General features: G+C 48.3%; 1 long non-coding RNA gene across 10 annotated transcripts in view; it reads right to left on the bottom strand.

Annotated features, from left to right (window-relative positions):
- Positions 1-1,551: 1,551 nt before the first annotated feature.
- LOC101788168 (uncharacterized) overlaps positions 1,552-25,696 on the bottom strand; it is a 143,926-nt gene continuing 119,781 nt past the window's right edge. The window contains exons 1-5 of one of the 10 annotated variants that reach the window (XR_010043679.1): positions 6,657-24,672; positions 6,425-6,504; positions 5,938-6,045; positions 4,967-5,250; positions 1,552-4,880 (exon numbers count right to left, since the gene is read on the bottom strand). This is a non-coding gene — a long non-coding RNA (uncharacterized LOC101788168). Of the gene's footprint in view, positions 4,881-4,966; positions 5,251-5,937; positions 24,695-25,696 lie in introns of those variants that run through there. The other 9 variants (XR_010043681.1, XR_010043678.1, XR_002789641.2 and 6 more) reach the window with 9 other exon arrangements.

Genomic DNA, 25,696 nt, shown 5'->3' with positions numbered 1-25,696 from the left:
GAGAAAAGAAACAAATCACCTATAAAGTAAAGCCCACCAAAATTACAGAATACTTCTCAATACAAACCTTCAAATCAAAGAGAGCCTTAAGTGAGCCTCAAGCCCTAAAAGTAAACCATCTTCAACCCAGATCGATATACCCTGCAAAAGTACCTCAATTTCAACAGGGAAATAAAATACTTCCATGACAAAGAACAATCAAGAAAATTTAAGACCACCAAACCAGCACTACAGAATGCTCTGAAGGATATATTAGGAAGAGATAACAAAGACCACAAACACACGAACATCAATAGAAAGAAACTGCCAAGCAGGGTAAGGATTTAAACAGCAGAAGAAGACAGGGAACCAACAACAGGAAAATAACATGAAAAAGATAAGCTGATGTGTATCAGTTATAACCATCAATGTAAATCATCTCAACTAACCAATTGAAAGAAAAAGATGGAAGAATTGATCAAGAAACAAGATTTGTCAATATGTATATTCAAGAAACACACTTAAGCCAAAAACAAATTCATACACTAAAAGTCAAAGGATGGAAAACAATTCTCCATGCCACAGGAACCAAGAAAAAAGCAAGGGTAGCTATTGTATTTGCCTACAGTGTAAACGTTAAGCCAAAACAAAGAAGGTCACTACATACTGGTTAAAGGAAAACTCCAGGAACAGTTAGCAGTCATAAACATATACCCAAACACTGGTGCACACGACCACACTAAACAAATATTAACAGACAGAATAACCAAATAAGCACTAGTACAATTGTAATAGGAGACTTTAATACCCTACTTGCAAATAAATAGGTCAACTAAACAAAAAAATCAACAAAGAAGTATCAGAATTAAACTAAGCCTATTAACAAAAGGACTTGGTGGGTATCTACAGTGTCCATCCCAAAACATCAGAATTCACAGTCTTCTGAGCTGCACATGGGACGTTCTCCAAAACATACCACATACTAGCCCACAAAATACATTTAAGTAAATTTAGAGGAATTGAAATCATTCCTTGCACATTATCTTTCAGAACAATTAAACTGGAAATCAACAACAAAAGAAATCACAAAAGCTACACAAACACATGGAAATTATACAACACACTTCTGAACCACCAAAGGATCATAGAGGAAATTAAGCATGAAATTAAACAATAATGCTGAAACAATACATCAAAACTTATAGGATGCAATGAAAGCGCTAACAGGGAAATTTATAGTGATAAACTCTCATATCAGGAAAATAGAATGAGCTCAAATAAACAAATATTAAACCACAAACTTCTAGGAAAAGAATAAATCAAACCCGAAGCTGATATGGGAAATGAAATTATAAAGATAAGAACAGAAATTAATGCAATACAAACTAAAAATTACAAGGAATAATAAGCTGAAAAGTTGGTTCTTTGAAACAACCGTGCCCCGTACCTCCTGGCCCACCTGTTACCTCCTGGGTGGTGTCCCCAAATATACTATCTGGTCAGGCAGGGACCAGCAGTGTTTCCCAAGTTCTTATCTGTCTCAATCAGATAAGAATTGGTCAGGACAACTGGTGGATATGGAAGATTACATTTATTTTAGGGCAGAAATAAAAAAAAAAAGAAAGGAAAAAGACAAGAAATACAAAAGAATTGCTCAGGGAGAAAAGGGTGCTTTGAAGGAAAAAGAGAAGACATTTCTGCATGCAGAATGGATGCTGCAGGAGCAAGAGGCCAGTGGCCACAAGTCAGTGACTGCTGTCCTTCTGCATCTTGGTAGCTGATTCAGATGGTTCCACTTGGTCCCAAACAGGAAGACTGATATCAGGTGCCAGGTTCGACGTATTCTCAAGCCAGAGGCTGGTGCTGGCTAATGGGTTCAGCTTGATCTGTGTCAGGCTTGGGTGCTGCCATTCAACGCCATGGTTGATAAGTCTCCTCCCTTGGTAGGTCACACTGGGCTGCTCCAGCCATGTTGCCACACCCCAGTCTCCTGCTACTGTGAGAGCCTTGCAAGTTGAGGAACTAAGGAAAACACAGGGATGAGAAGCGCTCACTTGTGGCTGGATAACAAGTCACCAACACAGTCAAGAACAGAGCCAGGAGCTTGACTTTGACCTCTGGAGCTAGCTCGGCCTTCTCCCCAGTTGCACGATGGTGAGAGGTTGTTTCCATCACAGATGGAGATACACACAAGGTCGCAGGGAGCCAGTCCATAGCACAAGTACATGGAGACGTGGCCCATGAATTAAGCGTCCCGATGAGGGTGAGATAGGGTACAGGAGATGGAGGAAAACAGATTCAGCAGTGGCTCAGGTTTTTTCTTTTGTATCTTGCTCCTTCAAGCTGCTGAAAGCAACCTGAAAACCCTACAGAGAAAATTCTCAAGTCTCATGCTGAGGATGTCTGGCAAAGCTACTTGCAGAAGCTCATGATAGCAGGCAGGGAAACAGGACACTGAGACGGTGGTCCCACAACTTCCTCTGTACTCCTTGCGCCTTCCAGCAGCCACCTGCTCACCCCAGGGATGCGCATCCTGGAGGCTCTGAGGAGCAAGACGTAAATGGGAGCAAGGCTGGGTTTTGGGGTCTCACAGAGGGGCACCTGAGAGACCAGCCATGCGGGCCAGGTGTGCACATCCACAGGCCAGCACTCAGCCCAGCAGTGTTCTCCCTGTCAGGGACTGGGCCTTGACCAGAGTTGCATCGCTAAACTTGAAACCTGGTCCCCATCAATCCACGGCCACTGGATGAACAGCATGGTGCCATGGTGGCAGACACAAGGAAGGTGAGCTCACCTGGCTTCATTTGCCAGAAAAAGAAGACCTGGAGAGGAAAAAGAGACAGTGTCAACACTAAATGCTTCTTTCTCTGAATTCTTCAGAGCTCATCTGATCTCTTCAAGGAGGACAAGGTGATTTTGTCCCTTTTACCGAAGGAGAGACTAAAATGACAGGGGGACAACAACAGCACACACATCTGTTTTATAGCCACTCTTTGTATGTGCCAGGTGCATGCATCAAAAATTATTTAAACACTGCATAACAGTATGCACACTCTGTGCTCCTATTACCTTCATCTTACAAATGGAGGCAACAAAAGGCTAAGTAATATGTCTGGAGGCACAGACCTGGGAGGTAGCCGAATTGTAATGTGAGCATCCTGGTTTCAGAGGCTGGGCTCTCTGCAGTATCCTGTCCTCCCTCCCGGGCTTCTGGGCAGAAAATGGCTCAGCAAGGGCCTCTGCTTTCATCACTTCCCCACTACTCTGGTCTGCATCCAAGCCCTGGGTCCTGAGAGCCCTCTGATTCATGAGCAGGGTCCCTTCCCTTGTAGACACATCAGGATGTCTTTTGCTGTGTGATGACCCTTGCCACACAGTAGGACTTTTACAATGTGTTCCATTTTCCATTTTAACTTAATCTAAAACTCGGTTGCTTGTAGAGTTAATGTGGACGTCCATACAGGTCCTGAGATGAAGCCTGGTGTCAGCTGGGAGCCTGTCTGCCATAGCACCTTTCCAGGGCCAGGCCCTGGGACCAAGGCCCCCGAGGAGGCCATAGAGGACCTTACTCACTGGCGAGTCCAACCTGCCCCAGGCCTGGATGCTTTGACTCCTGCGGGAGCCAATGTATAAGGATCTTACTTGGCCTGGCCCTGTAGGGGCCTATGAAAACCACCACTGGCACACGCTCGCCACCTGCTGGTCATATAGGAGAAGTCCCCGGGTGCTAGGGACTTGTCAAACCTCAGCTCTTTGCTCTGAGGAAACCTCGTGTTCTGCTTGCAGCTGAAACAGAATAGAACAACAACAAAGCAGTTACTGCTCGTGGGTGCCAGTCACAACACGATACACACAGTGTCAACATACATTATCAAACTCGGCCTCCTCGCCAGTTTCCTTTCATAATGTAGGTATGGTTATCCCCATTTCATGGATAAGAACATGGAGGCCCAGGAATCCTAAGTACTTCATGGCAACTGGAGAGAGCAGATCCCATGGCAGGTCTGAAGCTGACCGACCAAAGCCTGTACCTTGTCCAACCAGTCCAGCGACTCCCATCAGAAGCCTCTGGGGAGGCACCTTGCCGTGCTCCCCATCTGTGCCACACCCTCATCCTGGGCTCACTGTGCCAGAGTCTGCAGCTGTCAGCCAGCATGGGGGGCCATGAGCTAGAAGGAAGGAGGTTCTCCTAAAGCCCGCTGCACCACAGTGAGGCCTGACACCCAGGGCTGTGCTGCTTGATGTCAAATTCTGTCACACTCTGGACACTGCTCTCACGCTCCAACCCCAGGGACTCTTGGTGAGCATTTGCCAACCAAATCAATCTCCATGGAGTGGCAGGGTCAGAAGCTGGGATTTGCACATGGCTTGTTGGTTTCTGATTTTTTAAATGCACACAAATACCGACTATAAATATGGACACTCCAGGTACCTCCAGTGGGTACAGCCCTAAGTTAGGTGCGGAGGGGTTGTAGGGAAACTTCATGTGACCCTCAGCCCCAGGGAGCTCAGAGCCTCACTAAGGATGGAGAAAATCATCCTGACCTTGGAAGCTGATGCCATGGAAGGGCAGAAAGAGTTCAGGAAGTCAGCAGAAGCTGACGAGGAAAGAAGCCTTCAGTGAATAGACGTCAGAAGACGGTTCCATGGCTGGAGGAAAGGGCACTGGAGCTTTCTCCTTAGGCCCTGAGCTAGCAAGAAGGCCAGCAGACTGGGGTGGCAGTCCCTGTTACCCCAGGGGATCGGAGAGAGGGTTGAATTCGTTAACAGAGGCTCTTGAAGGCTGTTGTAAGGAGCGTGGATTTTTATCATTTGTTGGTCTTTGGACAAGAATCTGTTGAATAACATCAAGCACTTCTGAACTTGAGGAGAGGTGTTCGCCTGAGGCTGACAGTAGAGGCCTGTGACAAGAACAAAACGGACTCTTAGGAGAGAGACAGCTTGGCCTCAGGGGAGCTGAGGCGGCTTGCAAAGATGTGACACTGACCTGAATCTGAAGGATGTCCGGGCGTGGGAGGGGCAGGGGAGGAGAGCAGTTCTGGGAGAAAAATTACTGTGAGCCCCGGCTGGAAAGGTTGGTGGGCATTAGCAGAGTGCTGGGTGATTACACTGGGCCAGCAGGAACCGTGGAGAGTTTCTGTGCCATGCTAGCAGCTCATCTCCCATGGGCTGGACGGAAATCCTTCAGGGGTCTCCACAGGCAGTGGAGGACCCTCCTGTGCTGTGGGTGTGCTGCTCTGTCCATGGCATAACAGAAGGGCTGAAGACAAGCTAGTAAAGGGAGAAGGTAAAAGGTGTCACCATTGGGACCTGCTGCTTCAGGCAGCACAGCCACCTCCCTGGTGCTGGGGGCAGGGACATCCAGGGGCAGAGGGAACTGGCTTTGCAGCCATGACCCCTGGTTCCAATTCTACCACTGCCTCCTGCCACTGCGGGTTATGTCACCCTCTGTGATTGGAACAGTGCTGTCCTGAGGATCATATGAGCACATCCTCCCGAAGGACTTAGAGCACCCAGCCCTGCCCACTGGCTGGTACCTGGAGCGCCCCATCTACTGTCTGCTGTGTAAACCAAGCTGTGAATACGTGCACCTCATCAGTCTTCCTGCGGCACTTGCTGCTGAGTGACCACTCAGAGCCTCAGGAAAAACCCGAGTTTGGCAGCTGAGAGAGCTGGGCAGAGGTTCACAAAGCCCAGGAGTAAGCAGGGGGTGTGGAGTTCTGGGTGGGAGGCATAATGCATTCCCCTGTCCTCTTCCACTGTGCTGCCCTCTGCTCTTCCATGAAGGAGATGCAGAATGGACATTACTAAAGGGGAGGGGTGGCTGAAGAGGGACCAGAGACCCTGCTCCTGGATAGATGCCTATGACTCAGGCTCCCAAGCTTTCTGGGTCACAGACTCATGGTTTTATTTATCCCTGGGCACTCCAATAAGGAGCAAACCCCTCACCAGCCTTACCTCATGGAGCAGGCAGCTTGGGAAACACCAGCTCATGTTGTAGGGAGCAGGGGGTCCCCACAGCCTCAGAGGGTCTCGTGGAGACTTGAAACAACAACCCAGCAGCACCTGGAGAAGACAAATGGGGAGACGCTGGAGAAGCCAGTTGCTGCCTACCGCCCCACGCCTTCCCCTCACTCAGCTCCGAGGCATGCGCATCCCCACTGCTCATCCCCGAAAGGCCAGAGATCAAGGCTGGCCTGGTGGACAAGTGACACTTCCATCTGTGAGGCTCCATTTCCTACTCCTGAAGCCCCTGGTGCATGTTCCTGGGTTTCCTCAGTCCTGGTCTTCAGGAGCACCAATGCACAGAAGCAGGGTTTCTGCCCCCGCCACTGTTTCCCTGGGAGTCTGAGAAGCTTGGTTTCCTCAATGTCCAACATGAGCATTGGTCTTGGTGCCCCCCACCATTCCCACCCTGGTCCCTTAGGTAAGCACTTGTATTCACCTTTGGGAGACTCCATTGGTCATCGTTAGTGTGGCCACCTGGGATTTCCCACTTCTAACAGTGGCCTATGGTTACAGGGCCTGGCAATGGGAATGTGGGGGTTATGAATCAAGGAAGTGGGGAGCAGCAGATCTCCTCTCTCCCTCTGCACAGCCAGCTCTTTCTGAGCATCCTGGCTTCCCCGGCCTGCCACTGGGCACAGCCACCTCCAGTCCTCCAGTGTGTTACTTACCCCCTGGGCTCTTGCTGGGGGCCTCTGCTCGGCTTGCTGGTGATGAGCTGAGCTGGTTATTACTGGCCAACGGTGGCTCTCTATGAAAGGTCCTCTGGCTCTGGACACAGGGCTGACTCAGAGTGGTCCATCCTTCCTGGAAGCTCTCCACTCCTGTGCTCAGATCTGCCGTGAGCCCCACGCTTCACACACCCACACACAGGGTGACTCCAAACTGGAGGCAGATATTCACATGCTCACCTGGACTAGGCACCTCGCCATTCTCACAGCCCAAGGGACAGAGAGAAAAACACTTCCAGGGCAGGAGAAAGGACGATACTCCCAGGACAAAGGATGATGAAGTCACTGAGGACTGAGGGGAATCCAAGTGGCCATGGTGAGGGGGAAGGTGAACAACTCCTTCCCCTAGTGTCCCATGACCTGTGGCCCACACTCTGCCCTCACAGCAAGAGGACAGCTATCAGAGAAGCAGGAAGGCAAGGCAGCACCAGCCGCTCCTGTTCCTCCAGCTCAAACCTCACAGTCTCGTCTCTGTGCAAGTCCTCCTCCTTCTGCCCTCTTTCCCACACGGCTAAGGGTTAAGTCTCTCTGTCTCTCTGTCTCTCTGTCTCTCTCTCTCTCTCTCTTTCTCTCTCTCCATTTTTCTTTTTTTGTCTTCTCTTCCTTTGTTTTGGTAAACGAGATGGAACCCAGGGTCTTCACCCTGAGCTATGTCCCCAACCCTTTTTAAATCTTAGTCTTGCTAAGATGCTCAACTGACCAGGTTGGGCTTGAACTTACGATCTTCCTGCCTCAGGCTCCAAGAGTGTGGGGTTTATAGACATGAGTCATCTTGTCCCTATGTAGGCTTTAACCTGCTGAATCTCCAGACTTCTAGTACTCCACTGGATCACAGTCTAAAGGAGTATTGGCAAAGTAGGGGACACCAGACCATCAACATTTCCCCTGCCATACCCCTCTGTCAACCTGTGCCTAGAGAGAAGTGCTTCAAATGGCTGTTTGCCCATTTCCCCTCTTTCATAGATATGGGGGTGAGAACCAAATGTAGATCCAGATTCCCAAATGAAGAAGCTGGGAAGTTTGTGCCCTGTGTCTCATTTCGGTGACTAGAGGGCAGCTCCTAGAACCAGGCTCTTTAGAACCTTTTGCCTCAGTTTCTCCTTCTGACAAGATGACATACTATGGTCTGTGTAGACTTGTAAAAATCCAAGTATTCATAAGCCCTAGGTTACCTGCTCAGGACCAAGAGGATTAGGAACTGTGAAGACCTAGCAAAGGTAAAAGGTGCTTAGGACTTGGTTGCCCCCTCTCCTCCTTCCTCCTCACGTCCACACAAACACTATCTTTTGTGGACTTCAGGCTGAGTGTGCACTCTTACAAAGTCAGTGGCATACTTATCGTTGAAAAAGGACCACTCACTCTACCCGTCAGACTGGCAGGGACATCAGGGAGCTGCAGGAGCTGACAAGTGAGGACTGATGGGTTTTCCAGCTCAGGTTTGGGCTGTCTCCACCCTCTGGCTGGGTTGGACGTGAGACCCTATGATGTCATGACTTGGTCAATGCCCAGGAGGCTGGTCAGTCATGAGAGCAGTACTGTGAGCTTCAGACAAGATGACTGCAGCCTGCAGATCCAGGGTCCTTTCCCCGAGCTCAGCCACCCATCTACTATAAGAGTCTCCTCCTTCAGCACCAGCTAAGCCCAATCTTAGCCCAAACGTCTTTTGGGCTTAGAGACCATACAGATTAGGGAGCCGTTTGCCCATCAGCATTATATACATGTAAAGTGAGGTTGTGATTGGATGCCACCATAGAGTCTGCATTCCCTGAACAAAGCCATAAAAGCACAAGAAACAGATATACACCCAAATGTGCACATACATGCATGCACACACACACACCTCGCTCCACCCCTCAGGATCACAGGACCCTGATTGCAGCTTGTAGGAAATTCTGTCAACTGTCCCAGGGTCCTGAGGTGATAACCCTTCCTGAGGGCCACTAGCTGGGAGCTGCATGTGCAAAGCCCAGCACTGCAAGGAACCATGCACACAGAAGCCCACAAGCTACCATCATCTACTGTTAATGACCGCGCTGTGCATGCAATGCTGTTCTCCACACTACACACACCCTTCATTCTCAGGAAGATCCCGAGGTCAGTATATGGACACTCGATCTACGGTTAGAAAACTGAGGCACAGAAGTACTAATTGTCCAGCACCACCCAGTGAATAAGTAGCTGGACCAGAATTTGAACCCAGGCAGTGTGGTCTGAGTGCCGAAATGCATAGGTGCAGTGTCCTGTCTCTCTACCCTTCACATGGCATAGCGCATCTGCTGGGATGGAAGGAATCGAAAGGTTTTCTTCATGTGACAGATCCTGGCAAGCCTCAGCTTATCAGCATCAAAGCACTCACTATGGTTTTCACTCTGGTTCCTGGAAGCTGCAGTGAGAGCCTCCCTCCCTCTCCCTCCTTCCCTTGTTCTTCCCTCCTTTCCTTCTTTCCTTCTTTTTTTTCCTCCCTTCCTTCTTCCTTCCTGATGTCCACTTACCTAGACAGAGTGGAGTTCTCAGGTCTTTGGGGTTCAGAGGAGAGCCTCCATGGGCAAGCGATCAGCTCCCAACACTCATTTGAACAGATTCTCTCTCTCTCTCTCTCTCTCTCTCTCTCTCTCTCTCTCTCTCTCTCTCTCTCTGTCTGTCTCTCTCTCTCTCTGTCTCTCTCTCTCTCTCTCTCTCTCTCTCTCTCTCTCTCTCTCTGTGTCTCTCTCTGTATCTCTCTGTCTCTCTCTCTCTCATTTGGCTGGGAGAGCAGAGCATCACTGCTTTTATAAAATGTCGAGTGTCCATTGCCAGTGGTAAGGGTGAAGATGGACAGCACCGCACCTGTCTTGTGTGGCCAGAGCACTGCTGTCCCCAGAAGCTGTCACGTGGGCCCTTCTTTGTCCCTGAGGGAGGCTGCTGCAGCCACAGGTCCTGCCACCAGGCAGTGTTTCTCACCATTACAGAGGTGGGCGTCATCCCAGAACCTCTCCGGATGAATACATGACCTCTCCAGTCACATTAGAGATTGTTTAAGCACTGTTTGATCTTTTAACTTTAGTATACTCTTCATGAATTCTGTTCCTTTCATATCATTACTTCATCTTTTAGTTTTGGTTTCTTTTTAGTACCAGAGAGTCAACCCAGGACCTTTACACCAAGCTACATCTATACATCCCTATCCTTTTTTATTTTGAGATAGGATCTTGCTCAGTTTCCCAGACTGGACTCCATTTGCCATCCTCCTGGCTCAGCCTCCCAGGTGGCTCAAATTACAGATGTGCTACGCTAGGCCTGGTTTTGTTTCATTATTATTCTAAATTGCTTCAAAATTTTTAGAGAGTAGCACGATTATCCAATAGACACCTGCGTGTGCAAACATCTTTGCACATCTACTGTATGTTGCCATGTATGCCATGGTTCACCCAGAGTCACAGTGATTCAAGAGGGGGAAGCCAGGTCTCCTACAGGCACTGCTGTGCCCTCTCTGTTTACAAGACACTGTGGGTCCTGCCCACTCCGCCACTGAATTCTCTGCTCCTAAGTAGAAGATTTCAGACACAACTCTAGGCAGCTATTTCTTAACCTGAGGAATTTACACTTGAGTGGAAACTTTTAGGAAACCAGATGGGGAGTGTGTGTGTGTGTGTGTGTGTGTGTGTGTGTGTGTATGTGCGTGCACACGTGCGCATGCACTCATGTATATTTAACACGTTTTTCTCTGAATAATATTCAGTATTGATGGCTTCACCTTGATCAGTCCTATGTGCCCAACTACACGTTTCTGCTTTCTTCACTTTTCTCTCCCTTTCCTTGAGAACCAGCAGGACTGGGTTATGTGGAAAGGGTGAGCCAGCTGGGAGTCCGTGAGTCCAGGAGGGGAGCTGGAGGCTGTGCTGGGAAGAAGAGGGGTGCAAGCCTCACTGGATGATTCGGGGTGGAAGATGGAAGGAGAGGCTGTGGAGCATGACTGGGAAGGGGCTCCGGACCCCAGGGAGTTGAGCATCCTGTGCATCCCCAGCGCCCCTCAGGGCGGCCCTCACCTTGCCTCACCTCCCTGCAATGCCAGAAGGAGGCAGCCTCAGTCTCTGTGGGCCAAACTGCCAATGGGAAAGCTCATCCCTGGCCTCATTTGTAGCTTTGCCCTCAGCGTTCCCAGCCCTTGAAGCTCTGAGGGGCTGCTGTATCCTGTGACCCAGCAGCCTCCCTTCCCAGTCCGGCTGGGCCCAGACAGCCAACTGGGACCTCTGCTCACAGGGGCCAGCCTGGGGATGTAGCAGTGGGGATCTGCACTATGCAGGCCATCGCTAGGCAGGATAACTAACTCATTTGGTTCATTATCTACAGAGGTTGGCAGATGATGTGCAAGAGGCGATTATCAGCAGCACACACACATTCCTGGAAAGAGTGGTCAGGTGATCTTCAACAAAGCTGAAAGGTGAAACCACTCCTGGCTTTCTAGGCCCAGGGGGACTCACCTGCTTGGCCAGGGCCAGGGAGAGGAGAGTTGTAAAGAGATTCAGATGGGCCAGCTGTGCTCAGGGCACCATGATTCCTTGGGTAGCCCTGACATTTCTCTTCTATTTGATAGAACAATTCTCCAAATCCCACCATCCTTCTCTGCCTCATTGCAGATAAGATCTCCCAAGGCCTACTATAGTAAACTTCCTAAAAACACAATGTTTGTCACATTAAGCTCTCCATTGGGGAGTGGAGGAAATTATTTATTGTCTATATTCCAAATTCAGCTCAGACTGGTGTCAAAATGCTCTCTGAATACATGGGCAGACAACAGAATAAACAAAACATAGTGAGGAATATCACTTGGCCATAAAAAAGAACGAAGTACTGATGCTTGCTAAAGCATGAACGAACATTGAAAACATTACGGTAAATGAAAGAAACCAAACAGTCAAAAGGCCACAACATGGTAAGATTCTACTATACAAAATGCTCAAGTAAAGCAGATATAGAGAGCTAAAGAGGAGACCAGTAGTTTTTAGGCCTGAAGGGCAGGAGGGAGGAACCTGAGATTGACTGCTTATGGGCGTGAAGTGATAGAAAATCCTAGAATTAAAGTGACAAAGATCACATCACAGTGAAGATACCAAAGCCAACAAGTCACACACTATAAAAGGTGAATTTCAATTGCATGGATTAACACCATCTTCCCTGAACTCAAGGCAGAGGGTAGGGTGGGAACTGCCAAGACCTAGAACTGCAGCTCCAGGGAAACTCTCTCTTCATTGTCAACAGTCTTGGCTATGCAGCCCTGGGAACGGGCCTGACACCAAAGTCCAAAGCCAGGAACCTTCCAGAACGTTCTCTGGGCCAACTTGTTATAAAACCAGCACTTGATGCAAGTTAGGACCGCAGAGAATACACACATCCTTCCACCTTTCCTTTTGTTGACTGAGTCACCAATCAGGTGAGCTGCTTGCTGAAAGGCTCTTCTCACCCAAGCCTGTTCTAATCACAAAGGAAGGCTCAGGGGTTTCAGCACGCACCAATGTGGAGCAGCAGGTTTTCCTCAAAGAGCTGGACTACCAAGATGACCAGTGAGTGGCTGAGGATTTAGCTCAGCAGCATAAGCACCTGTCTGGCAAGAGCAAGGTGGTGAGTTCAATCCTTGGTACCCCCCAAAAAATATTCTTTAAACATGAAATATTTCTTTATATCTCATTCATCCCTTTATCATCAAGTCCAATCATTCTACCTCACAAATCACTTGTCTGGAATTAAGATTGTTTGAAGCATTGGTTTCCATGCCCAGTTTTATAAATTTTACAATAATTCATGATTGCTATTTGAGTATTTTGAAATCGTCACTACTCTTATTCCCAAGGCATGTTGAATGTGAGCCTCTTTGATTCTGTTTCTCCATCTAAATAGAAAGGAGAAACACTCATCGGTAGAATTCTTGGGGAATATTACTTCCTTTCTCCATCTCTGACTTTTCATAACCTGTTCTGACTGTTAAAATCTCCTCATTTAATTTGTTCTTTTTATTTCATTATTTATTTCACTGAATTGAGAAGCAAAGACATCAAGAAACTCACTTTATTCTCTCTGTGTAGTTCTCAAGTCTAATTGGGGACAAGGAGTTTCAGCCTCAGGGGGTTGTCTGTGGACTTGTGGTCCATGGCACTGGCTGGTATGAAAGGAGAAGGGTCCAGGACAACAGGGCACTGGTCTCCGGTGCCAGCTCTGTTCTTGCTTACTCAGTAATCCTGGGAAGGTTATTTTCTGGGTCTCAGTGTCTCTGCATGTAAATCAAAGGTTCTAGGATGGGTGACTTGGTCCAAGATCCTACGGTTCCACTATGTTCATCCTGTTAATTATCACAGTACTGTCCTGCTTCCACACTACCAACCATGAGGGTGGCTTCTTTGAGCCATTGTGAATGGTAAAAAAAAAAAAAAAAACACGTATTACCACCGAATTGCTCCAGTGCATTCTTTATGGAATTAGCACCAGGCCAAATGCTGCAATTTGCTAGGAAACTGAGGGGCAGGTAGACTACCTTCATCAAGTTCCTTTCTGGTCCAGTTTCCAGCTGCTTTGGTGTGCAAATCTACAGACCCGCATCAGGGCATGGGACAGCGGGTGCAGAGGCAGGGGGTGCATGACCCAGGCTGCTGGACCTGAGTCTGTTTGGCTGGGACCAAGCCAGAAAATGCAATCTCATGAAGGGCCCAAGGCAGGGATGCAGGCGAGAATGATGTCGGTGTTCTTTCCAGAAAGGTTTACATCTTCACCTTCTTCCTATGGCTAATGCCAGGGCTGTGTTGAGAAAAGATCAGGGACCCTTGGCAGCAATGCACTGTGGCACTACTTAGTTCCACTAGGGTTGCATGTTCCTAAATACCAGTTATTCTGTTTCTGCTCACAGACTCCAATTTCTGAGTAGTACAGCACCAAAACCTGCATCCTAACTCTCAGATCTATTGTCAACATTGCCATGCCACCTTACCATGGCTTCGCGCTCATCAATACCTGAGCTGTCTGTCAGAGTGTGTTACGTGGGTGGTGCCCAGTGGACATGTTTCCCAGTATCCATGCTCTTGCGTGGTTTCCTCACCACTGACTCTGGGTTTGGGCATGGAGTTCCTTCAGCGAACGTGACATTCGCAAGCACTATGCAATCAGAATCCTGCAAAGCACCTTAGCCTCTTGCAGACCCTGGGAACTCTGGAACCCTGTGCCTCTAAAGGTTCAGTTACCCTCTGCAGACACTATCTAGAGAGAGAGAGAGAGCTTGGTTAGCTCCTAGCTGGCCCAGCCATCCTGGCAGACACATAAATGAAAAAGCTGTGTGGAGCGCTCCAGCCCCAGTAGAAATCATGTGAAGCAGAAATGCCCAGTCCAGTCCAGTCCAGGCAACCCCCAAAATCAGGAGAAATAATAAGACACTGTTGATTTATGTCACTAAGTTTGGGGAATGTTTTGATACATGGCTACAGATAAATGAAACACTGAGACATAGTTAAAGCTGAACTAATTGCATCGAATTAATCTTTACGGCTTTTTCTCCTTTTAATGATCAAGTGGAAGAGTCTTTGATCCTTCCAGTTGAAAAGGACTTCAGCTTCTGCAGTTGTAGCCAGGAAGATGTCGCCACCACATGACAGGCAGACAGCAGGAGACATCACTTGCACCAGCAGCACTGCCGGAACTTGGCTGTTTCACTAAGCTGCCCAAGGCCAAGAGGCTCCAAAGAGAGGGGACCAGGGGTTCAACCCAGTCTAACTACCCAGCTCCTTCTTTCCCATTTTTCTATTGTGGGGTCATTTCAAAACACAAAAGCTCTGGAAGATCATTAACTAAGTCCTCATTTAGTTGCGCTGATTCCTTGACTGTCCCGGGGAGGGGAGTGCTGAAAACACCTCATTCTTTTTCCCAAAAACCCACACTCCCTCTAAGGAAACCTCATGCTCCAATGGACTTGCCTGTATGAGCATCTGAGGGGCGAAGGGGAGGCTTTGCAATATTTTCCAGCTCTTTAAGGTAGAATTTACAAATAAAGTTGCATATATTACACAATGTAATGTCTTGATACACGTGTAAATTATGAAATGACTACTGCAATTAAGCTAATCAACATCTGTATCACTCACCTAATTACTTTGTGTACAGTAAGAATATTTAGGATCTACTGTCACAGTAAATTCCAAGTATACAACACCGTATTGCTGACTATAGTGACCATGAAGTATATTAGGTCACAATAACTTTTGCATCCTGCCTAAAACTCTGTACCCATTAAAATATCATTCCCTGTTTTTCCCCGTTGCCCACCCAATCTCCCACCATTCCAGCTGCTATCCTATGTCTGTGACTACCCTAGGTACTTCACAGCGGTGGAACCAACCATATGACATTCCTGACTGGTTTGCTCCACTTAGCATGATGTTCTCACATCTCATCTGTTCTGTAGCATGTATTGATATTTCCTCTCTCCTTAAGGCTGAAAACTATTCTGATGTGTACACACAAACACATGCATGTATCACATTTGCTTTATCCTTTCCTCTGTTGATGGACACTGGGGTTGAGTCTGAATCTTTGGTTTTTGTGGAAAATACTGCAATGACCCGATGAGTACACATAGCTCATCAAGAGTACTGATGTCATTTCTTTTGGATGTATACCCAAAAGTGGGATTGTTAGATCTATGATTTGATTTATTTGTCTGTTTGTTGTCTGTCTGTTCAGAGGCAGGGTCTTCATATGTAGTTTAGACTGGCCTTGAACTTATAATGCCCCTGCCTCAGCCTCCCAAGTGCTGAGAATACAGGCATGTGCCACCAGGCCCGGTTTATTTTTGAATACTGAGGAACCTCCATACTCTTCAGCACGAGGGTTATATCATTCCAGCAGTGCATAAGAGCGCCCTTCTCTCATGTCTATCCAACACTTGTTATCTTCTGTCTTTTGGATAACCATTTAGCAGATGTTAGGTGAGAACTGCTTGTGTTTTCATTAGCATTTCTCTGATAATTAGGGATGTTAAGCATTTTTGTGCATCTCTTAGCCATTTGTTTGTTTTCTTTTGAGAAACATCTATTTGGGTCCTTTACTCATTTTATAACCAGGTTATGCGTTTCCTTACCACTGAACTATTTGCTTTCCCTCTATATTTGAGATACCAACCCCTACCAGATGTGTGTTTAGAAATATATTTTCTTATTTTGTAGGCTGTGTCTTTCACTCTGCGCATTGCTTCTTTGCTGGGAAGAATCTTTGTGAGCTCTATACAATCCCATTTTTCTGTTTTTGCTTTTTTTGCTCGTGCTTTTGGAGTCATACAAAAAATTAATTGCTCAGATCAAAGTCAAGAAGGTCTCCCTTCCTATTTTCTTCTAGTAATTTTACAATTTCTGGTACGCATGCACTTAAGTCTTTAATCCATTTTGAGTGTAATTTTGTACGTGGTAGAGGATTAAGTTCCAGCTTCATTTTTCTGCTTATGAGAATTTAGTTTTTTTAATACAAATTTATTAAAAAATCAAGTTATTTCCCATTGAGTGTCCTTAGTGCATTTTTAACCTAAATGTGAGGATTTATTTCTGAACGTTCTATTCTTTCTCATTGCTCTCTATGCCTGCTTTTAGGCCAGTGCCATACTTTTAATTACTACAGCTTTACAGAATATTTTAAAATCAGGTACGTGGTGCCCCCTACTTTATTCTTCTTGTTTATGCTTATTTTAAATATTTGAGGCCCTTTGAGATTCCATAGAATTTTTAGGGGTTTTTTGGTCATTGGAATTTCCATAGGGATTATTTTGGAACTGTAGATTACTTTGGGTAATATGGGCATTTTTAACAATATTAATTCTGTCCATGTCGGATCATTTGATCTACAGTGCTCAGCCTGCTCTTTGCTTCCTGATTTTCTGCCTGGATGCTCTGTCCATTCCCGAATGTGGGGAACTAAAGTCTCCTCCTGTTATTCTGTTGCTATTTATATCTCACTTCAGATCTTACTAATATATTCTTATATATTTAGATGTTCCATGTTGGTCATGTAATGTTGATTTTTCTTCTTGAAAAATGAATCCCTTTATCATTACATTTCATTACATGACAACCTTTTATCTCTTGTTACAGTTTTTGTCTTAAAGTTTATTTTCTCCAACATAACTAAGAGGATGCCTATTCTGTTTTGGTTGCTGTCAGCTTGAATACCTTTCTATTTCCCTGTCCTTCCAGCCCATGAATGTCATAAGACCCACGGGAGTCTCCTGCGTGCAGCCAACCGTTGGATCTTACTTGTCGAAATCTGTCCATCCCACCAGGTCAGGCCTGGTTCCAGAGTGCAGTGAGATTCAGAGGTCGATTTGCTACCTACCCCTGGGTGTCTGTGATGCACAGCAAGGCGGAAGGGAGGGATGACACATCCCTCCACCCCCTCAATGCATCTTTCCCTGTCCAAGTCCTGTCACTTCTCACCTAGCTTCTTAGCTCTTGGGAAGGTATTTCTGTGCATGCATGATTGTTAGGATTCACGCTGCAGTGCAGGAACAGAGTTCTGGAGAGTTACAATCATCACCATACGGATACCAGTCTTCACTTGCTGTCTGGATCATGCTGTGGCACGCACTCGATAAATATTTCTTTGAATGAACAAATGAAGAGAGAGTGAAACTCCAAATCTAAGGCCTTGTGTTTAAGTATTTGGTGATCAAACTTGGATCTGTGCTGTGTGGTGCAGCTTGGCTCCAAAGGCCAGGACACCCACCATTTCTCAGGCTTGCAGATCTGCTCATCGCAGGCCTGCAAGCGTATGCTTTTCCCTTTCTTGCCACTAGAGGGCAGGCACAGCTCATGCACTCAGCACCAGGCCTATCTGCCCCCAGGCTCCAAAGTCACCTTGGGCACAGGCCTGAACCAAATACTACAGGGCTCTGTGCAGATCCAGTTCAGAGGTCACACAGAGATGCTGAATGGAGAAAAGGGGCAAGGTAAGAGTCCTGTGTCTTCAACTCTGTGTGCAAGAGATAATTCTGGAGTCTGCAGTCCCTTCAGTAATGGTCCATGCCCCTCTCCTTGCTGGGACCCTGGGCAGCGTCACTCCTCAAAGTAGAGGACATCTCCATTGTTAGAAATATGCTGGGGAGGGGAAACAGAAGAGAAGGGTGGCCATAAGCTGGCCAGCTTGTCCTGGCTATGTGAGTCCTTGTCTCCCCTAGCTGACTCTCCAGCCACCTTGATGGAGGACAAGAGTGTTATTATTCCACATTTCACACCAGTAGACCCAGGGTCAGAGTGATTAATTAGTTTTCCGATGGTCACACCACTGATCGGTGACCAAACTGTACTTCCAACACAGGAGAGATTGGCTTCACAGTTTTTAGTATGCATTCATAAAGAAGCTGAGGTTTTAGAAATGAGAAACTTCTGGTGGGGAGAAGGTAATAGAATTCTAGAGGGCAAACACACATGCAAAGAACTCGACTGATGCCCCAACATTCCTCATCCCAGTCAACTCGTGAGGCTTAGTCCCATTAAGGGGTGAGGAACCAAGGGCAGGTGGGCAGGAGAAGGGTCCCACCCAGGCCCCGGATGGAGGGTAGACCAGGTTGGGCCATCATGACCAGAGGCCAAGAGGTCTCAGCTACACTTGTTATCCACCATCCCAATTCCTAGAGGACCTCACAGGCTCTGGAATTTTTGTGTCCCTGTGGCTTCTCTTTCCTCTGGCTCCTCCTCTGTGGATGGATGGTAGTGACCTCCCCTCTCTTGTCAGCTCTTGGACATGCAAATTAGCCTGCTTCCCCTGGCCCTTGAGGGCAAAGACCAGAGAAGGGAAAGGAAGAAGGCAAAACTGCAGGTCTAAGCAGGAATGGAGCCTTCTGCTTCTCCTTGTGCAGATTTGAGAGGGGCTGACACTGGTTTCGAGGGAGCAAGTCGTAGGTTCTTTGCTTTCCTCTGTCCTCCCAGCCCCTGACTCATTTTTGAGTCAAGCCAGTGGAACAGACTGACCTGCACATAGTGCCACGCTGGGCACAATAGTCAGTGGGGACAGAGGACATCTGCGAATGACAGTGGCTCAACCCATGGTGGCAAGAGCAGAAAGCCAGTGTAGACAATTGTGACAGGAGGGTCCCAGCTGGACACTTTCCTTCCTCTTTGGAGCTAGGACCTCAGTGGTAGGATGAGGCTGGCCAAGGCAAAGTCTCCCCTTCCCATTGCGGGAGAAGACAACAGGGTATTGCAGGCCGTTGAATCTTTACTTATCTGCTGCTGTCTCTGGAGCTAGGACCTATTTGTGTACCCATGAGAGATCCCAGAGCCCCCTGTGCCTGTGCCCACTGCTCCTCCCCAGAGCCCAACTTGAGCCAGACCAGGACAGACCCATGTTCCCTGGAGCTGCAGAAGCTTCTCCTGAGAAGATGCCACCTTGTTTCTTTATCTGCTGTGTCTGTTCTGCATGGGGCTCTGGTCAACACAGCTCCTTTCGCTGCTAATACAGGGAAGCCTGAGGCCTGTGCTCCTCCTTTGAGGGCACGTGAAGTTCCCAGAGTGTTCTGCTGATGACGATGGAACTCACAGCAGTGGTCTCCCTAAGTAATGATGCATGGGGGTTTGGTCATGCAGTGTGGGTCAGCCAGAGAGGTCCACCCAGGTATCCCACCCCCACCCCATTTATGTAGCTGAGCCCAGCTGCAGGTGGCAATGCCTTTTAAGGATGGGGGAAGTCGCTGGCACATAGTAGGTACTCAGTAAATGCTGGCTGGGAGAGAGGACTTCTAGCATGCTTGCTTATTTTTGACAAGGGAGTTTTCAAGAGCCTCCAGAAGTGCAGGTATTTTGACTGCAAGGGGAGCCAGAGAATCCTCAGACCTGCTGGGGGCAGCAGCTCCTGCTGCAGGGAGGCGAGGAAGGGAATGCAAATCGGAGAGTACCAAGAGCTGCTGAGGCTTGAGGCTCCATGACAGCAGGCTGTCTGTCCTCTGTTCTCAGAGGCTGAGCTCACCAAAGGCCTCAGTCTGCTCCCTGGGTGGGAATCAAGGTGACACACATAGGTCCTTTCAGGACACTCACTCAGCAGCCAGTTAGAAAACTAAGCCCCAGGAGACTTCTGATGGAGCTTCCAGGAGGGGAGGAAGAGGCTAGACACAGGTAAGTGGAGTGTGTCTTGTGTGCCCTGCAGCTCTAGACCACTACCAGGATGCTTGACTCCTGGGCAGAGGGACCCAGACTGAATCCACTGAGCAGCCCTTGAAGAGAGGTGAGGGGAAGGGCAGGGCCACACCATGCCATCCTCAGGCAGGTGTGTGGGCCTTGCATCCCCTCTCCAATCTCCTACCTGGGAACAGTTCTGCAGGGCAGGTGCTACAGTGTGGGTTCTGCCTGCTGCTGCCCCTCTCCCCCAGTTCCTGTGTGAGGAGTGGTCACTAAGGTGACAGGCTATGAGGCGCTAGGAACACTTAAGAGGTGGCACTTGGTGGGAGGTCCCTAGGTCAACTGGGGGCCACATTTTCCAAAGGACTAAAGTGCTTCTCAAGGACCCTGGCCAGTTGTCAGGAAAAGATTGTTATGAAAGCCTCAGCCTGACCCCATGCAGCCTCTGTCTGCCCTCTGATTTGAGATGTGCTCCTCAGTCCCCACACACTTCTGCCATCCACCACAAGACCATCACCAGAACCTGTATCCTCCTATCTGAACTATCAGGCTCCAAAAGTGAGCTGAATAGACTTCATTTGCTTATAAAATTGTCCTGCCTCAGGTGATTCATTACAGCAACGAAAAGCTGACTGATACAACCAGGTTCCAAGTGTGCCTCTGGGATACATGGCAGTTGAGAGAGACAAACCAGCCATATCCCTCCTCCCCACAACATGCTAAAGTCAAACAGAAGGTCTGGCAGTCACCCCATCCAGTCCCCAAGGGCAGACCACCCCATATATCTGTGCAAGTGATGGGCACCCAAACAACATGTGCCTCCTTTTGAGCCTCATCTATGGCATTAGGAAATGCTCATGTGACCCCTGATAATTTTGTGAATCTTAGCTCTGGTGTGCAAATCACTCACAAATGACCCCACCCTGCACAAGACCCCTTTTGGAAGTCTGGAACTCATTGCAAGTGGACAAACACACTGTGAATAAGCCAAAGGAAGAAAGGCAAGATTACTCAACTTCTTCAAAATGAGGGGTTCTCATGTTGGGGGATTTCTTAGGGTGACCATTCTATCAGGACCCAAGGCCTGCTTCTTCCTCTTCCCTGCCTCATACTGTAGAGTGTTTGAGTGAGAAGACTTTATCCAGGTCCCTCTTGTCCAGCATATGTCCAGTCAGGGAAGGTGCCAGGTCTCAATCCACACAGCCTCGCAATAACCCAGCAGTGACCAGAATCTAGTCCTGTTGGGTTCAGACACACTTTCTGATGTATTAGGTCCTCTCTGTCTCTTTCTGTCCTCGCACCACCAAACTTCCATAAAACAGCCTCTCTTCTGCCTTCCAAAAGCTCGAGAAAGGAAAAATACAAAGAAGCAGACAAATCAAAAGATGGGGAGAGAAATCAATTAATATTTGACATAAGGCAATGGTTATGTTATGTCCCATCAAGTCCCCCAAAGGTGGACATGGTACTTTCGTTACACTCCAGGCTGCAGTGGTCCAGTGTGTTCTTGTGAGGCCCTGGGTCAGGTTTTCCCTACAGCACACATGCACCCAAGTGTGTCACCTGGGAGATGGCTGGGAGCCCCATGTTTAAGTCTCCACAGGCAGAGAGCTTCAGATGACCTCCCAGGTAAGCAAAAGACTCTTGGTGCTTGTAGGAAGGGATTGCTGGGCCTCTGTTTATTTCATCATTAAAAACAGAATACATTACAAGCAGATGTTAGGGAAATGAAGCCCAGAGAAGTGAAGACGGAGGAAGTTCATTCCTCTTCAACTCAGGCCTCAGCTTTGCACACAGTGCCTGCTGAAGTGATCAGTCCAGTGTTGGGGGAGTTATTCGGGCATTTTCACGCTGCAGATAATGACCTATGGAGGATCACAAACTTGTTGAACACTGTGAGCTTGAAAGTAAAATTGGAATGGAAAGAGTCAAATAGAATATATACACTTGCAAGGTAGTCATAGTACATGCTATTTCCCAAAACATGTTCCATGTGTATGCACATGTGTATATTCATACACATATATGTACATATATATACATGCACATGTACCCTCACTGTGACATCAAATCTTATCACTTGCCACCACAAAAAGTCAGAGATTTATTAGTTTAGCCCGAGGTAAAAGATATAGGCTGGGCTCTAATTTTGGTGCTGACAAAGTGTCGCAGTGTATATTTGGACAACTGTTTTCAACTTTCTGAATTTTGTTTTTTCTCATCAGTGTACTGAGAGGGATGAAAAGACCCATCTCGCAAGATGAACAAAAGTGGACACACACAAGGCAGTGAACACAAAGAAACCAGGACCCAAAGTAACCAGCTCCAGGTAAATGTCAAGCATGAAGCATGTAGAGGACAGTGTGTACCGGAGTGTACACAGGCACACACACCAGAGCCTTCAGCTGTGCTGCCTCAGTGTCCTGAATCAACTGCAAACCTTTGCCTTTCGTGACCATTTAGACTCTGCAGAAGAACCAGAAGCTGCCTGGTGCCGTAACTGATGAACAGAGTAGATGGGGATGGACCATATGCTTTGCAAGCCTGACAGTACTGAGCAAAACTATTTGCTATATTTCTGATCGCACATTTCCAGAACTGCTTCAGGAAGCAATGAGATCATTGGGGCAAGTGTGTTCTAAGGGTGAAGGGGGATTTTGAGGGGGAACAATGGCAGCATGTCTTTTACTGTAATTTTTTTAATTTAAGCATTCATCATATTTTTAGATCACTCCTTATATGATGTGTGTATGGGTGTACGGGTATACGTAGCTGGCTATGTAGAAGGAACCCATGGTCACCCAGGGAGGGCACCTGTCCAGCAGCAGCCAGGCACCTGAGGCCCATTCGTCAGTCACTGGAGCTGGAGCCCTGTGTGGTGCTGCTAGTCTCCCCGTGTTTACAAAGCTGTGTCCTTTGCACAAACATGGGCTTTTTAGGGTTCCCTGAACGAGAAGTGGGTAGAAACAGGAAGAAGAGTCCTAAAGACAGGTTTCACCTCCAACTACTTCTGGAACAGTGGGGCTCGCAAGACTCTTGTGCCTCGCTAAACTCCTTCCTCCCAGAGCAACGGGAGGGATCAGGGGATGCTGCCTGCCTTGTTTTGTGTTGCTGAGTGAACTTCTCCAGCCCTGGAGGGAGGAAGGATGGAGTTGGGGAAGGACGCGGAGTCTTGGAGTCTTCTGCATCCAGGGATGTGAGTGGGTTTTATATTTAACAGATGACTCACCTCCGAGCACACTAGTCACTGCCTCCCAGCTCCGCTTTGGCAGCCAGGCTGCCGGGGACCTTGGTGCAGTGAGATCAGACAGAAGACTGGGAGACAGCAAGACAGCCCCAGGGATGCAGAGACAAGGAGGCTCATGGGAGAGGAAGAGATCAGGGCTGGAAACAGAAGGATGGAGGAAGAGGGCAGCCAAGCAAACCCTGCCGAGATTTCCCAGGGTGGCGGGAGATCCAGCACCTGACCACGGGGAGGGAGACAAGGAGCGCAGGCCCAGAGCCCAGTGTTTGCATATCTGCAAGCCCTCAGACCCGTGCTATCTGGCATGCAGGTGGCTCCCCGGCCCAGACCTAGCCATGGCGGCCTGTGGCAAGAGTAGGGTGTTGCCAGAATGAGCCTGGAGCAGGAGTTCAGCCAGGCTCATTGTGAAGGAGGCCCTGTGTCATGAGAAAGAAGGGGTGCACTGGCCAAGGCACCTGGGTGCGGGCCCTGAGCCACTGAAGTTGGTAGACCCCAGAGAATTGGAAACAACTAAGACCCCAGACCCATCCCAGGCTGCTCAGTCTGATACCCTGTTCGAGTGCAGAGCAGCTGCCCATCACAGATCCTTGGGATCTCATTCGGCCGCAAAATCCCTGAGTCTGTCAGTCCAATGCAGGCTTCCAGGCTTCTCCTCTCTGTGTCTCAGTTTATAACTTGAGACATGAGATGTCACTTTAAAAGGATTGTTTTAATATTAAAAAAAAAAGGAATATAAGGGTGGTGTGGCGTTCTCTGTGAGAAATCTAAATACTTCCTAACTAGAACTAGGTCAGGTCAAATGAGAGGAAAGGTGCCCCTGGCTGGTCCCACAGTCCCGGCAGTGACAAAGGTCACTCTGAAAGGAACTTCCTTTCCCTGCACCTACAACCCTCAGGGTGGTGCCACAGGGTGGTTCCACTGCCACGGAGAAGAGACTGAGGCAAGGGTTACATGATGGGCCCTCGCTGAGAGGCGAACAGGAGCACTCAGGACTCGCATTCAGGCCCAGAGTCCGTATTAGTCCTTTGTTTGATTCTGCTTCACCACACTAGCATTTCCCTTTGTCACCAGGATCCTCTGGGTCACTCTGCAGACTGGCCAGGTCCCCGCCACCAGAGCCACAGTCATGTCATTTCCTCTTCCCCCTTCTATCCAGTATGGCCCTGCTTTTAAAAAGACCGCTTCTGACCTTCTCCATGGCACACTGCCCCGGAATCTGGGTCCACTGCCCTGGTTTGATTAAGTCTTCTAAGGCCACCTAAGGCCAGGCCCAGTCCTTCTGTGCTGCCCTCCTCACTCAGCATGGCCAGGCTTCTCAATGAAAGTCTTGGCTTCTGTGCCTGACTTGGGGCTGAGCCCTGGGATTCTGTCTTTTTGTGACCTGCCTCTGTCATCACCCGTTTGCAGCTTTGCACACAGATAGCTTCGCCATGGAAAGGAGCCTTCCTCGGCACAGGTTGCCATCCCACCTGGAGTGCCAGGAAAGCTGCACCAACCCAACCAGCCTCTCCTCTGCAGGTCTGTGCTGCCTTCTTGCTCTCTGCAGATATGACTTGGCCCTGGGTTGAGCAAGAGGCTCCACAGAAACAGAGAAATACATAGTCTCTCTCTCTCTCTCTCTCTCTCTCTCTCTCTCTCTCTCTCTCTCTCTCTCTCCTCCCTTCTCCCTGTCAACCACACTGCAAGCTCCATAATGAAGAGCCAAGGGCTTCCTTTCCTTTCTATGCACCTCCTTTCCCTCACCTCACCTCTGACACACACACACACACACACACACACACACACACACACACACACACCTGCTGGTGCAGAGGACATCTGTGTGATATGCCAGGTAATACAAGATAAGCAAATGATCAGGAAACAGATGTGAGATAAGATGGTGGGAAGGGGCTGGAGGACTCCTTGGGGGAACTCTCTCACATTCTCAGTCTCTGACTCAGTTTTCTACCAGCAAATGGTCACTAGCATCTACATCACAAAAACAGTCAAGAGGATTCAAGAATGCTGCCTGTGGAGAGTGGCTCACTAACTGCTTGCTCATAAAGCACGTATAAAATGCCAGCTCATGGGCTGGGGATGGAGCTCGCTGGTAGAGCACTGGCCTAGCATGTGTGATCTTCTGGGTTTCATCCCCAGCACCACTCACAAAAAGAATGGCAGCTCATGAGCTAAGCCTACTGAAGCTATGCACGCTCCAAACATGTGAGCGAGGTTGCATCTACTCCATGTGCACGCGAGTGTGAAATGACAGGGTAATTACATGCTCAGCACAGGGGAGTTATTTAATGTCCTAAGTGTAAAGACCTTGCACCAAAAGGCACCATGGCCCTTTGTCCGTATAATACAGACTCTGTGACTCAAAGATTCAATAGAGAAGGAATGATTCCTCTAAAACACATCCTTTTAGCTGCCCTTCAAACTTGCTATTGCCTGGGCAACTATGGGGCTAGAGTCCCAGCAGCCAATGGAGATCTCTCTACTGAAGCTGATGTCATGAAACACACAAGAGAAAACAGATTGCCAGCCAACTTGTTTCCTGGCCCAACAGCCTGCTGGAGCCTGGCTAGCCGACAGTCACTTGACTCTGTTGTTTTCTGTCTAGAGTGGCAGTGGCCTTTCCA

Source organism: Cavia porcellus, unplaced genomic scaffold, assembly GCF_034190915.1.
Source record: "Cavia porcellus strain 051 isolate PalLab524CR breed Dunkin Hartley unplaced genomic scaffold, mCavPor4.1 scaffold_27, whole genome shotgun sequence".
Lineage (NCBI taxonomy): Eukaryota > Metazoa > Chordata > Mammalia > Rodentia > Caviidae > Cavia > Cavia porcellus.
This window is presented reverse-complemented; position numbering and strand designations above follow the sequence as displayed.